The 14406-nt window shown below is 35.9% G+C and overlaps 1 pseudogene; it reads right to left on the bottom strand.

Moving 5' to 3' along the window:
* Positions 1-3159: 3159 nt before the first annotated feature.
* On the bottom strand, positions 3160-3771 carry LOC149243610 (glycosylinositol phosphorylceramide mannosyl transferase 1 pseudogene; annotated as a pseudogene).
* Positions 3772-14406: the final 10635 nt, after the last annotated feature.

Here is a 14406-nt window from a genome sequence, read left to right as displayed (position 1 = left end):
TCCTGGATTGTTCATGTACCTACTTACAACTCCCATTGCATGTGCAATATCAGGCCTTGTGCAGACCATTGCATACATTAAGCTTCCAACTACTGATGCATATGGAACTTTAGACATATGAGCCATTTCTTCCTGAGTCTTGATGTAATGTCCCTTAATAATAAATAATAAATAATAAAAATAACAAATAAATAAATAATAAGAAATAAGAAACAATAAATAATAAATAAAATAAATAATAATAATAAATTAATAAATTAATTACATGCTTTAAATAAATATAAACAAAAGAAATAAAATAAGAAAAATAGCAATAATAATAAATTAATAAATTAATTACATGCTTTAAATAAATATAAATAAAACAAATAAAACAAGAAGAATAGTAAAAAATAAAAAAAACTATCAAAAAGTGAAAACAAAAGAATAAAACAAGAAAGTGGTAAGTTGCATGATTGACACATAGAGTGTGTGCATGTGGTTCCCCTTCTAATGGTTTCTCTATTTAATAGATGGTGAGGAAGATGAGAGGATTCCATCATTCCAAGATTCTATCATTCATTCTCTTGGGAGAATAGTGTTCTAAGGCAGAGGAGGTAGGTCTCGTTTCATACGTTATCATCTCTATTTTATGCTATTTATACTGAGTTGAATACTTCATCATTTGTTACTTGATCTTGCTCTTTCCTTTTAACAAAGGTATGCATTTCTTTTCCTCAACATCAAACAATTGCTCAAGAAAATTGTCTTGTAATAACTAAATGAAGCATCTGGCCTAGTGGCAAGGTACCTAAATTGGCCCCATAACATCGTAGCCTTTACTTTCTCAACTCCGTAACTTGTTATCAGTGTAGAGAAACAAGTATTGTTATCATACTCAAACGTGTATCTTTACTGTGTCAACTGGTTTACTGTGCCTTGAAATAATTATTACTAATATATCTCAAGCTAATATTTGTAGGTAAATAATTAATAATATATCTCAAGCCGATATTTGTAGGTACAAAATATCATTGCTCTTAAAGTATTTGTCGGTTAGCATAAAATCTACATCCATATTTATTCCTGATCTCTTCCTAGATGGCCAGATGGATCCTTTAATCGTTCTTTTTTCCTTATTTTTATTTTAATTGTTAAAATTACAAAGAGGGAAGACATCTCCCTCGAAAAACAGTTGTATAAGATTTGAACTCTGACCAGTATGAAACTCGAAAGCTTTATGGGGATCTCTAACAAAAAGCCAAAACCCGTGTCTTTGGTAATGCACCAACTACTATAGTTAGCTTTTTCATTCTAGTAGGTTGTAATGCCAGTGTGAAAAAAGTGGTGGTTCCAGATACCATCTAGGTGCATTTGGGATGAGTGTGCGGTTGGGTTTTCATAAAGTCACAAAATTCATGAGAGTAGTACGACAAGTGTTCAAGGATTAAAAAAAAAATCAGGAAAAAGTATAAAAAAAAGTGTTGAAAATGGACCAGCAATAAAAAATCGGCAAAAGAATCACCTAGCCATAAAAATCAGATATAAATTAGGTAATTCTTGTGACACATCCATAAAAATCAGATATAAATTAGGTGATTCTTGTGACACTTGCATATGGAGATTGTCTGGATTTATCCTTTGTCGTGGGTTTGCGTTACCTTACATGACCAAACTCTGAACAGTTTAAAAATAAAATTACGCCTAATCGAGATTTAGTTGCAAGGTGCAGAATATAAGGAGCCCTAAGCATTAGCCAAGTGGTTTGACTTTTAGAATATACATCTTGCATGAAGCCCATTTTAGGCAGATCTTTTGTCGCGAGTTCGGTTCCTGCAGTGCATGTGGGATTTAAGTTTCAACGTAAACGATGGGTTGTGTCTTAGTTTAGACAACAGTGCCTCATTTGATTGGGAGTACTACTCACCACAATTCATTTTGGCTCTTGTTTGATTAGATTGGGTTTGAATGAATTGATGATTCGAGGGCCTGGTCTATAAACTGTATTTTGGGTTGTGATACTACGGAGTTTTGTTTTGGTTGGTTGGAGAAAATACTTATTTGGAGGTTGTTTGCCTTGTTAAGTTGGTGATCAGTCTAGAATAATACAGTAATGGGTCAATTGAAGGATTTTCTCCTGACAGATGAGGCTTTGGGCACATTCATGCCTATTGTTGTATATTGGGTTTATTCTGGTATCTATTACTTGTTACAGCCTCTTGATGGCTACAAAATGCATACTCTTAAGGAAGAGAAATTGAAGAATTTGGTGTCAAGGAGTACTGTTGTGAAGGGTGGGTTGCTTCAGCAGTCTGTTCAGGCTGTGGTTGCCTTGTCTTTATTTGCAGTATGTTTTTCTCCCTTTTGATATTGATTAATTAAATATGGGGTTAGTCTTGATTTGACTGCAATATGTTATTTTTGACATGGTAGTGTCGTGTATGAAGAGTTGAATGCTTTTCGTCCTTTACCTGCGCTTATTATTTTGTATTGTTCCACCCATCAATTTGCTATATAAACAACACCTATTATAATCTTATTAATTGCATATTTTGGTTCTGTGTCCTTTCCTTCCTTTAGCCATATCCTCATTTTCATGCACTGATTATTTTGTATTGTTTCAATCGTCATTCTGCTATGTAAAAATACAACTGTTTGAATCTAATTAATTACATATTTTGGTTATGCGTTCCTTCTTTATTTAATCATTCAAAGCTACTTATGGGCATTACCTTATCGTAAAGTCATGCCTGCAATGGCCTTGAGCCCATCTTGATCCATCCTGATGTTCATTATATTACTCCAATCTTAAAGGGACCATTTCATTATGTTAGTTCGATTGTAAAAGAACAAAAACCAAAGAAACTTGTGTTTGCATGTATTCATTTTTGGTTGATCTATTCAATGCCTAGGCTTCTTATTTTCTTTCTTTATTTCAGAATTGGGAATCCTAAATAGAGGAGGTTGTTGAAATTTATGTTTCTGTCTTTCGATTTTGTAATCTTGGTTAGTGGAACTATATTAGTGAGGCATAAGAAGGACCTTGATGCATACATTGGAAATTAACACATGTCTTGGACTTCTGATGTTTTTATGCAATTTTTTTTTTCGTCGAGGAACAGAGCAAGCTATACAGAATTAATGAAATCCTTCTCTGTCCATTTTCCTTAGTCCTAAAAGTTAAAAATATGTCAGGGAAAGCTTAAACAATGTTTTTAAAAACCCAACCATGCTATCTGGAGTGCTTTGCCACACACTAAATGCAAACTCCAGGGTGGAACATGGAACTACAACATCATCATCAATAGAAAAAAATTGCATCTGTTCTCAAGCCCTCAATTGGTTTAAATCTGTTGTTGAGATTGTCCTCCTCATTCAGGTCAAACCTAAAGTCAGGTTTGTGATTACTTTTTGCTTTCGAGTGCACAGTCTTCTTGAGATATGCCTTGAGAGATTCTGATGGTGGATCGTTATCACTCCACACAACACGTACTGCATCAACACTGCTACAAGATGCATAATGTGCCACTGATTGCTTGAGAATTGAATTTTGCCTCCATGTATTAATTAGTACTGTATACCCCCCCTGGAGGCAGGGAATTTGAGTTCAGTGGAATGGCGGTGCCATCCCATGAAGGAACCAGCGCGACCCACAATTAAAATGAGCGCAAATAATATACAGAAGAATAAGAGAAATTTTCTCTGAAAGGAGACAATGTTGGTTAGCAGCTGCCAAATCCATTTGACGAGGGATCGATTCCTGTGATGAACTCGCTTGCCTAATAATTGCATGTTTTTACCGCTATGATTCTTTGTGAGGTCATATTTATTTGAATTTTATATAGATCGTTGTTCTGGGTCAATTTTGCATGTTTTACCTCTCTAATTCTTTGTGAGATTCATATTTATTTGAGTTTTATATAGATTGTTATTCTCGGTCAATTTTCTTGCAACTCATTATACGATGTTTCTACAGAAACTATTTTCGATATATCAAGGAAAATAGCTTGTCTGGATTTTGTTGTTCACTACAGCCTGATGTTTCTACTAAGCAATGGTTGATGATGCAATTGTCTTATAGGAAAATTTTGTTTTGATGCAAATATCAAACCTTTCTCAATGTGAAATTTATAGTATAAGAGGGACAAATTGCAAGTATCCATTTTGTTGGCAGTTGCATTCTTAAGCCTACCTAGGATCCTTAATGTGTTATTTGGTATTGGTTGGTATTTGACTTTGTATTTGTTTACCTCAAGGGCAGAAAATGTTTATAGTGGCCCTTACAAGACCCTTTCCAATTTAATTTTGGTGCTCTGTAAGAATCATGCATTGCATATTTCTGTTGTTTCTGATGAAGATGCTCCCAGTGAACACGTGATTGCCAAGTGTAAGATTGATTTGTATGTTGATTGTTTTTTGTGTCCTCGTGCAATTATTAGTGGTTATAAGAGTTTTCCTTTGACAAGAAACTTAGCAAAGTACTTAGTGAGGTTACAATTACTTTTAGTGTTATTATTTCAATCGTTGGCACTTGTTATTTCGTATATAGTTTTGTGAATTTGATGAGAAACTTAGCATTACAATTGTTGCAAGTAGTTTTTTTAAAATTTTTGTGCTCCACAAATCCAATGCATCAACGATTTTTAGCAAAAACATAGCTCTCTAACAATTCAAGCAATATGTGGAAAACATAAATTTCTCATTTTGATTGCAGAAATCCATCTTAATATGGGACAGTTGAATTGGTAAATTGTAGGGGCATTAACATTGACAAATCATAACAATTCCTTGGACATATTTTCATTTGGATTATATTTGGATTATAGTGGAATTATCTTTATCATTCAGTGTTATATCATAGTCAGATCATTTTGGGGCATTGCATCTAAAAGCATGAACTTTATGATACATCTAAATTGTACACTAGGATTTCAGTTTTAATTAACTGTTACAATGTTGAGTATAATGTTACATGAGGTTTCATGATTCAAGGTTAATTGCATATATTGGATAAAGTTGTCTAAGGAAAAATGGAAAGGAAAAACTTGCAAATTTTCTAACTAATGATAGATCATGTGATTATGACCAACTTGGTGCTAGATAGATACTTATGGTGGTTGAGAGGAAGTGTCACAACAAGGGTAAGAAATCAGTAAGAAGAGGCAACCTATTTTAGAACATAATGGAAGAGTTTGGTATAATCATAACTTGGTACTTTAAAGGTATCACTATAAGGTCTATCTAAGGATGATGCACATAAAGAAGAAAATATTGGCAATCAACTAATGAAGCTGGGTAATCATGGTAATAATGAAGGTCATTTTTAAGGAACCTGGAAGGTATGATAAATAGGATGATTGGAGAAGATAAGTTGTGTGCATGACAACATCGATAACAACTTTCCCTCTAATGGGGGAGCCACAGTGTAAAGTTTTCCATAGGTGACTAACTATATGAATGAATTATGGATAACAAGATGTATGATCATGCAATTTTATTATGTTGATGTCTTAAAACAGGAAATGATAAGCGGATTACTTTTGGTAGCCATCTTAATGAATTCATTTCTCAAGTATTACCCAAGTTGGGAAATAGTAACAAAGTATATCAGTTCTATGCTTTTAAGAGAAGAGGAAAAGAAACCACAATGACTGGAGGTGAGAAATTAAAGTCAATTTAATAAAATAGAATGAAGTGAAGAAGTTTCCATTTTTTAAAGCTAGTAGATATGGAATATTAGGAAATTAAGACTAGGAGAAAAATAAAAATATATCTATGAATATCTGGTAAGAGGAAATGAAGGGATGTTCTATCAAGAAGAAAGTTCTTTTAAGGGTGTTGATGAATGGACCATAATTGGTAATGGTCGTAGTGATGATCTACATAGTTCAAAAATGTGAAGAAGTTTTGTTCCCATAGCATTAAAGGAGGTTGTTTCCACATAACACCACACATTTAAAATTTTCATGGACAATGATGGTAAGTAGTGTTTCCAACTGCTTCAAAATATAAAATAATGATACTATTTAATGAGAAAGAGTCTTTTGCCCAACTTGAAGAAGGGTGAATTTACGATAAAACAATCAAGTGGTATTGAGATAGGAACTTGACAAGATAAGGAAATATTTTTGTGGATGAAAATGATAATTGTTAAGTGATGTAGGTATAAGTCAATATGGATCAACAAACCCTCATGCAAGTAAATTAAGCATGACATAAAATTAAATCATGATGACCTAATGTTTATATACAATTGCATATAGCGGTAGTGGAATCGGTAAGCCAAAGGGTAAATGGATGTAAAACCAAGGGATTGTAAGTTTGAGATAGATGATTTAAATAATGATTGTATAACTAGTAATATCTTAAACAATGAATTTCACCAGAATTTCCTTGGGGAAGGAAGAATATATGACAAGAGATTAAGACTCAAGATGATGAGGCTCATGTAAAATTTAACGATGTACTTAGATGATTATACCGATGGTGTAAATGATCAACTTCCTAGTTGAAAGAAGTGGAAATGATTATTGAAAAGTAATTGACAACTTGATGAAAACATGACACTGATAAGATAGGTAAGATAAATCCTAGGGATATGTTGAATAATCTTATTTCATAGTTGGTATTCAATGTTTGTACAAGCAAATGAAATTGATTTTTCTGATGAATCATGATAAGAATTCTTATAGAGTATTATTCTATATTTGATAAGTATTGAGATGTTTCTCATATTGACGATGTTTCATGATATGATGGTATGAGGGTGATCATGCCCATGTGGTTCAAGTTTATATAGTTGTTACAATAGTGATGATGTATACTTATGATGATTATGATATGCATATGTATTATGATGTTATGTCAAGGTATATTGACATATTCATTTACTACATGATGATAGGTATTTAATGTTAAATACTCATGATGGATATCATATGCATAGTGTGGCATAGGAATTATGATATTGATGTTATAACTTATGAGGGTATTTCATGAGGTGAAGCATGTGATAGTTGCATACAAATTTATGACATGCATGAGCATGCAGTTCGTTATTATTCATAATGTTGCGATTAACAATGATGAATGTTCTCATTATGACATGCAAGACTTGGCATGTGGATTATTTTCTATAATACTATGATGGTATGGCTAATGCATTGGTTGCATGTTGAGGTGTGATGATTCACAGAACTCCACAAATGGGCCGAGAGGGCTGGTTTATTTGATGATCTCGTGCGAACCCATACACACAAAGGAGAATAAGTAACACCATATGGGTTGGGGACAAACTCAATCAACACTACATATGCCAGTGGTTCCTTTGTCTTGTGTAGCTCTTAATGGATAGCTCTTGTAGGGCTATGGGACCATCTTGACGAGGCCAAGTGCCTAATGTTCTAGGCTAGGTGCCTAGTATTGTCTTAGGATGCCGAAGTCTGGTGGGGATGTAAGGACTTCGATGCCTGGGGTTGTGCGCCTTAGTGAGTTATGGAGGGAGTGAGCCAACCTTGCGAGATGCCCGGTGACATTGAGCACTGTACCGGATGCCTGCCTTGGGGCAAATGAGGTCTGAGTCAGGCGCGAGCCTTGGGGCCAGCCTTGGACTAGGATACAGACTGAGGAGGCTTATGCCTGATTCTGAAAATGGAAGGCTTATGCCTGATTCTGAAAGTGGGAAAAGGACAGAGATTCCTTGGGATTTCCCAGGTGTTGTGAAACTTTTGATGCCTGCTGGTTATACTAGTTCAGCAGAGGGTGTCAGCACTGTTACATGACGTAATAAATAACAAAATAAATGTAATGTCCCTTAATAATAATAAATAATAAATAATAAAAATAATAAATAAATATTAAATATTAAATATTAAATAATAGACAATAAATAAAATAAATAATAAAATAAAATAAATAATAAATTAATTACATGCTTTAAATAAATATAAACAGAAGAAATAAAACAAGAAAAATAGTAATAATAATAAAATAATAAATTAATTACATGCTTTGAATAAATATAAATAAAGGAAATGAAACAAGAAAAATAGTAAAAATTAGTAAAACTGTCAAAAAGTAAAAACAAAAGAATAAAACAAGAAAGCAGTAAGTTGCATGATTGACACATGGAGTGTGTGCATGTGGTTCCCCTTCTAATGTTTGCTCTATTTAATAGATGGTGAGGAAGATGAGAGGATTCCATCATTCCAAGATTCTATCATTCATTCTCTTGGGAGAATAGTGTTCTAAGGCAGAGGAGTCACTGGCAGTAGTACGTTGATTGAGGGCTCGGGGGTGGCCAGTTGTAGCAAGTCCTTGTGCAATTGAGCCTATGGTTGGGTGGAGAGTCGTCCCCAAAACCTTGTTGCCGTTAGTGGACGTCAACCACAGGTAACACAGGTAAGTGCTACTCTGATTTGAAATTGATATTAATTAGAAACTTAATTACATGTTTATTTTGGGCTGTTACACTTGGGACACTCCTCCTTACTTAATTTGAAATGGCTAGCCAAAGGTATACTAACTAGTTTTGCATTCTGCATATTAAACCTCTTCAACACCTCTTCTATGTACTCACTTTGAGACAATGTTAATTTGCGATTCTTCCTATCTCTAGTTATTCTCATACCAAGGATATGTTTTGCAGCTCCCAAATCCTTCATTTCAAATGAATTTGCCAATTTTATTTTGAGCATATTTATTTCCTGCACGTTAGACCCTGCAACAGGAATGTCATCTACATACAATAACAATATAATATAGCTGCCATCATTTTTCTTTCTCAGATAAACACAATGATCAGAGTGGCATCTAGTATAACCTTGTTTAGACATAAACTTGTCAAATTTTAGATACCACTTCCTTGGAGCCTGTTTTAAGCCATACAAGCTCTTCTTTAACATGCACACTAGTTTCTCCTTCACTTTTACCTCATATCCTTGAGGCTGCTACATATATATCTCTTCCTCCAAATCCCCATGGAGAAAGGTTGTGTTTACATCTAACTGCTCAAAATGCAAATCTTCAACTACTACTAGACATAAAATAGTTCTGATTGAAGTCATTTTAACAACAAGAGAAAATATTTCATCAAAATCAATACCTTTCTTCTGTGCAAACCCCTTCACCACAAGTCTAGCTTTGTAACTTTTTCTACCTCTATCTTCTTCCTTCAACTTGTAAACCCATTTATTCTGCAATGTTGTTTTACCTGCAAGCAACCTAACTAAGTCCCAAGTCTAGTTATGTGCTAAGGAGTGTTGGCATTTTGGCACAAGTGTGGCGCTATGGTACAGATGTTGTCCTTGATGGCAACTCTCTTTGAAGACAGATCTCAGTCCAGACTACAAGAATGAAGAGAAATTTCATATACGTAGGTTCATTAAGCCCAAGTTGCGTATACACGCTGGTACACTATACACTAAGTCGCGGATACGCAGGCTCGCTATTTACGAAGTCGCGTATACACGCAATTTCATGAACAGAAAAGAGCGTACATGTCAAGAATCTTTCTTTTGGTCCGTGGTAGTTAGTCCTCGGTACTTGAGCCTATGTTTTTGGACCAAGGTATCTCGACAGTCGTGTTGATCCCGAGTTTTGAAGTTGATGGTATTGTGTTACTATGGTTTTGGACCGTGGTATTGTGAAGGGCCTAAGGCTATATAAGGAGAAGAAGATCATTAGGCAATTGCATTGAAAAGTCTTGAATATCTAATGAAGAAAGAGATCTAGTATGCAGGTTCTGGGTTGATGATACATTGCTTGATCTGAGCTAAGGAGAGATCACACCGGTTGATGGAAGACTAGATCTAAGGATAGATCGGGATCAAATTGTTTGAAATGAACTATCTTTATATGGTTGATTATGCGTATTTTTAGATCTGCATACTGACGCAATGTTATGTTCTGGGTATGACTGATGTCTGGTACAGCTGCGAAGTTTTTAAGAAAATACTTTTAGATCTGTACGCATGTTGGCTTCGGTAAAAGCGCGTGTATACGCGGGTTTGTTTCATTGAAGTAGCGTATATCTTTTGAAGCTTAATTTTTGGGGTTGCAGTTGGGTTTGACTGTTATTGCAGAGTTCTGTAGTCTGCTCTGTGTTCTGGTGACTGGGTGTTGACAGGTTTTCAGTGGTTCAGTGATTCAAAGACTGATGATGCTAGTATTGGTTGTTTTGTGCTTCAATGATTTGTGAATGAATTGTGGTCTTCAGATTGTAATGTTGTGCTTCAGGAGTATCCAGTCTGAAAATTGATGAAAAGTGGTACCTGAAGGAAAGAAGATTGTAGGCCAGCACCTACGTACTAGTATCTTAGCTAGTACAAGAGCAAAGGGGGTTGGAGCTGCCTTCCAGGAGAGTCTGGAAAACGAGAGAAGGTTGGAGCCTTCTGCAGGTTGTAGCCTGCGTACTGGTATAAGGCTGCACCAGTACAAAAGATTGTAAACTGAAGTTTCTGATTAAAGAAAAATAGAGACGACTTGCAGCAGGTGGTTTTCACCCACATTGGGTTTCCACCTTATATCTTGGTGTTCATGTGTGTGGCTTTTGTGTGATGATCTATTCTGTTATACTGCACCTGTTTACTGTTAAAATGGTTAATAATGTTCTGATGCATTTACTGAAGATAAGCTAACTGAATCATAAGATTTCTGGATATACGCTAGTTGCTTTAGACACAGCAGCGTGTACACGCGGGTTCACTTAACTGAAGTAGCGTATATGTTTCTGAATATGAAATTGAAAAAGTTTTTGATCTGATAATACTGATTCACCCCCCCTCTCAGTATTATTTCCAACAATTGGTATCAGAGCAGGTCCTTCAGAGAAGCTTGATCGGTTGAAGGTAGATCGTTCATCATGAGCAACTATGAGAAAGAAGCATCAATCAAGCCACCGGTTTTTGATGGGACAAACTTCAATTATTGGAAGGTAAGAGTTACTGCCTTCTTCAATCTCTTGGTACAGAAGTTTGGGACATCGTAGAGACAGGCTACACTTTTCCTTCAGCTACTCCTACAGATTCGGCTGAGAAAAAGAAATATGAAACAAATGCGAAAGCAGTCAGTACTCTATTGGGATGTATATCCCAATCGGAATTCATGAAGGTAATGCACTATAAATCCGCAAAAGAAATATGGGACAAAATTGTCACGAGCTATGAAGGAGACGAACAGGTAAAGTGTGCTAAACTTCAAACTCTCAAGATTAAGTATGAGACTCTCAGAATGTATAATGATGAAAGTGTGGCTAACTATTTCCTTAGGGTGGATGAGAATGTTAATTGCATGAAAAACTTGGGTGAAGAAATAAAAGAGGCTATTGTGGTTGAAAAGGTTCTAAGATTATTGTCCCCCAAATTTGAATCTAAAGTGTCTGCAATAGAAGAAAAGGAAAATCTACGAACTCTTACTATGTCCCAGCTTCACGGAATTCTAACTGCTTATGAAATGAGAAAGGGAGGTCCATCAGACAGAAGAGAAGCTGCTTTCAAGGCTTCAGGCAAAGAAGATTACTATGAAGCAAGTCACGTGCCAGAAGATGAAGAAGAAGAATCAAATTTTGTCAGAAATCTTCAAAGGGGTTCTGGAAGGTTCAGAGGTAAGTTACCTTTTAAATGCTTTGCTTGTGGAAGAGTAGGTCATTATGCTGCCAAATGTCCTCACAAAGATAAGAATGACAAGGGAAAGGAACCTGTCAAATGGAACAAGAAACATAATGAAAAGAAGAAAAGCTATTACACTCATGAAGATAGTGATGGTCTTTCAAATAGTGACGAAGATGAACAAGGTAATAGATATAAACTTTTAATGGCTTTTGAAGATGATGACTACATGGATGCTATAGATGTAGAAGGCTTTTGTGAAGAAATGAATAATCTCAAAGTTTTCTTAGAAGAGAAAAGTGCTATTATTGATTCTCTACAATGTCAACTGGCTGAAAAGGAAAAACATCTTGAAAAATTGGAATGTGAGATTGTTTGTCTTAGAAAGGAGATTGAGAAAACAAAAGTGATTAATCTTAAATTTGTTAAAGGATCTGAAACCTTGGATGAGATTATCAATGTGCAGCGTTCTCCTCTGATCAAGACAGGTCTGGGATATAATGGAGAAACATCTCAAGCTTCTACCTCTAAAAGTTATCTTGATGCAGCAAGGAGGAGCGAGCAAAGGCCAAATAAAAGTCATCAAGTGAATCAGGGACAGTTTACCTCAAGAACAAATCAAGAAATTCGGGGACAAGCTGCCTTAAGGACAAACAGAAGCTACAATCAGCCACAGGTAAAATCTTCCCAATTTGCCCCAAGAATGGATGTCAATAGAAGCTACAATCGGTTGGATGATAGATCTGATTATCGCAGAAGTTTCTTTAATGGCCAATGTTTTTCTTGCCATAACTTCGGTCACAAAGCAGCTCAATGTGTTGCCTACAAGACAATCATGACTAGAGAAGCTCAAAAGCAAAGAAGTATGACTGGAACCATGAAAAGGACTTATAACAACTTTTCGGTTCTTGAAAATGAAGTTGAATGCTCTATTTGTAATAACTTTGGTCATGAAGACTCTGAATGCAGGAGCAGGTTCAGAAAGACAACTCAGAAGGAACAAACCTCAAATGTCAGAACATGGAGAATAAAGGAACCGCAACCAGAAAGATGTGGGATAGCCTTTTATGCAGAAGGTCAAGAAAGTCTATGGTACATTGACAGCGGATGTTCAAAGCATATGACAGGGGATAAAGAAAAACTTGAATCATATACCGCATTAGAAAAGGGAAAGAAAGTTTCTTTTGGAAACGATATCTCTGCAGCCATAAAAGGAAAAGGCGTTGCTCCGTTGAAAGAGAAGGTCAAAGCTGGAAATGTTTTGTATGTGGATGGATTGAAGCATAATCTTCTGAGTGTCAGTCAGATGTGCGATCAAGGAACAGAGGTAATATTTAGATCAAATGGATGTTGTGTTCGTGATCTTGATACAGGTGAAACAGTGATCAAAGGAAGAAGGACTCCAAATAATCTATACATATTTGAAGAAAGACAACAACGATGCTATTTGAGCAAGGATGATGAACACTGGCTATGGCATCGGAGACTGGGGCATCTAAGCTTTTCACAAATAAGGAAAGCATGCAGATATCAGGCAGTTCGTGATCTTCCAGATATCAAAATTCCAGACAACACCATATGCAAATCATGTCAGTTTGGAAAGAAAACCAGAACTAATTTTCCTGAGAAGGAAGGATCAGTTAGCATGCCTCTTGAGCTAGTACATACAGATACATGTGGTCCATTCAGAAAAAGAACACCTCGAGGAGAAGAATATTTGATATTATTCATTGACGATTTCTCCAGGTTTGTCTGGTTAGGACTTATGAAGCACAAAGATGAAGCATTCGAAAAATTCAAATCCTTCAAGGCCTTGGTTGAAAATGAATCAGGACACAAAATTAAGTGCCTCAGATCTGACAGAGGTGGGGAGTTTACCTCGAATGAATTTTTCGATTTCTGTGAAGAACATGGGATAAGAATAGAATTCTCTACAGCTAGAACTCCTCAGCAAAATGGAGTTGTGGAAAGAATGAACAGAACAGTCCAACAAATGGCTCGTGCTATGCTTGATGAATCAGGTACTCCCGCAACTTTCTGGGGTGAAGCTGCACATGCTGCGGTTATTATTCTCAACAAAACAAATGTCCGAGTAAACAGCACTCAAACCCCTCATGAGCTCTGGTGTGGTGAGACTCCTTCGGTGAAGCACTTCAAAATCTTTGGGAGCAAATGTTATATTAAGAATACTGACGAGCAACTTGGCAAACTTGAACCTAGAGCAGATGAAGGCATTCTTCTTGGTTATTCTCCACATAGCAAAGCATACAAGTGCTACAATAAAAGACTTGGCAGAATTGTTGACAGCATTGATGTTGTGGTTGATGAGAAGGGATACATTCCTAGGCAAGTTCATCATGAAGACATTGAAGAAGATGAAGGCTACCCTCAAAGACAGAATGATGAAGAAGAAGAACCTCAAGAAGAACCAGAGGAGCAGACAAGAATAGAAGAGAAGACTCCATCCAGATATGTTCAGAAGAATCATCCAGAATCTCAGATTGTGGGACAGAAAGAAGCAAGAGTACAAACAAGAAGAACAATTGCAGAAGCTTCAAGCTACTTGGCATTACTCTCTTCCACTGAACCACAAAATGTGAAAGAGGCATGCAAAGATGAATGTTGGATCAAAGCAATTGGGAATTGGTTCCTAGACCAAAAGATAAGAATGTCATAGGGACAAAATGGGTCTTCAAAAATAAATTGAATGAAAATGGAGAAGTAATTAGAAACAAGGCCAGACTTGTTTGTAAAGGGTATGCGTAGCAAGAAGGAATAGATTTTGAAGAGACCTTTGCTCCTTTGCAAGACTTGAGGCCAT

Source organism: Pinus tabuliformis, chromosome 8, assembly GCF_031772625.1.
Source record: "Pinus tabuliformis cultivar Carrire ecotype Pingquan chromosome 8, CPIR1, whole genome shotgun sequence".
Lineage (NCBI taxonomy): Eukaryota > Viridiplantae > Streptophyta > Pinopsida > Pinales > Pinaceae > Pinus > Pinus tabuliformis.
This window is presented reverse-complemented; position numbering and strand designations above follow the sequence as displayed.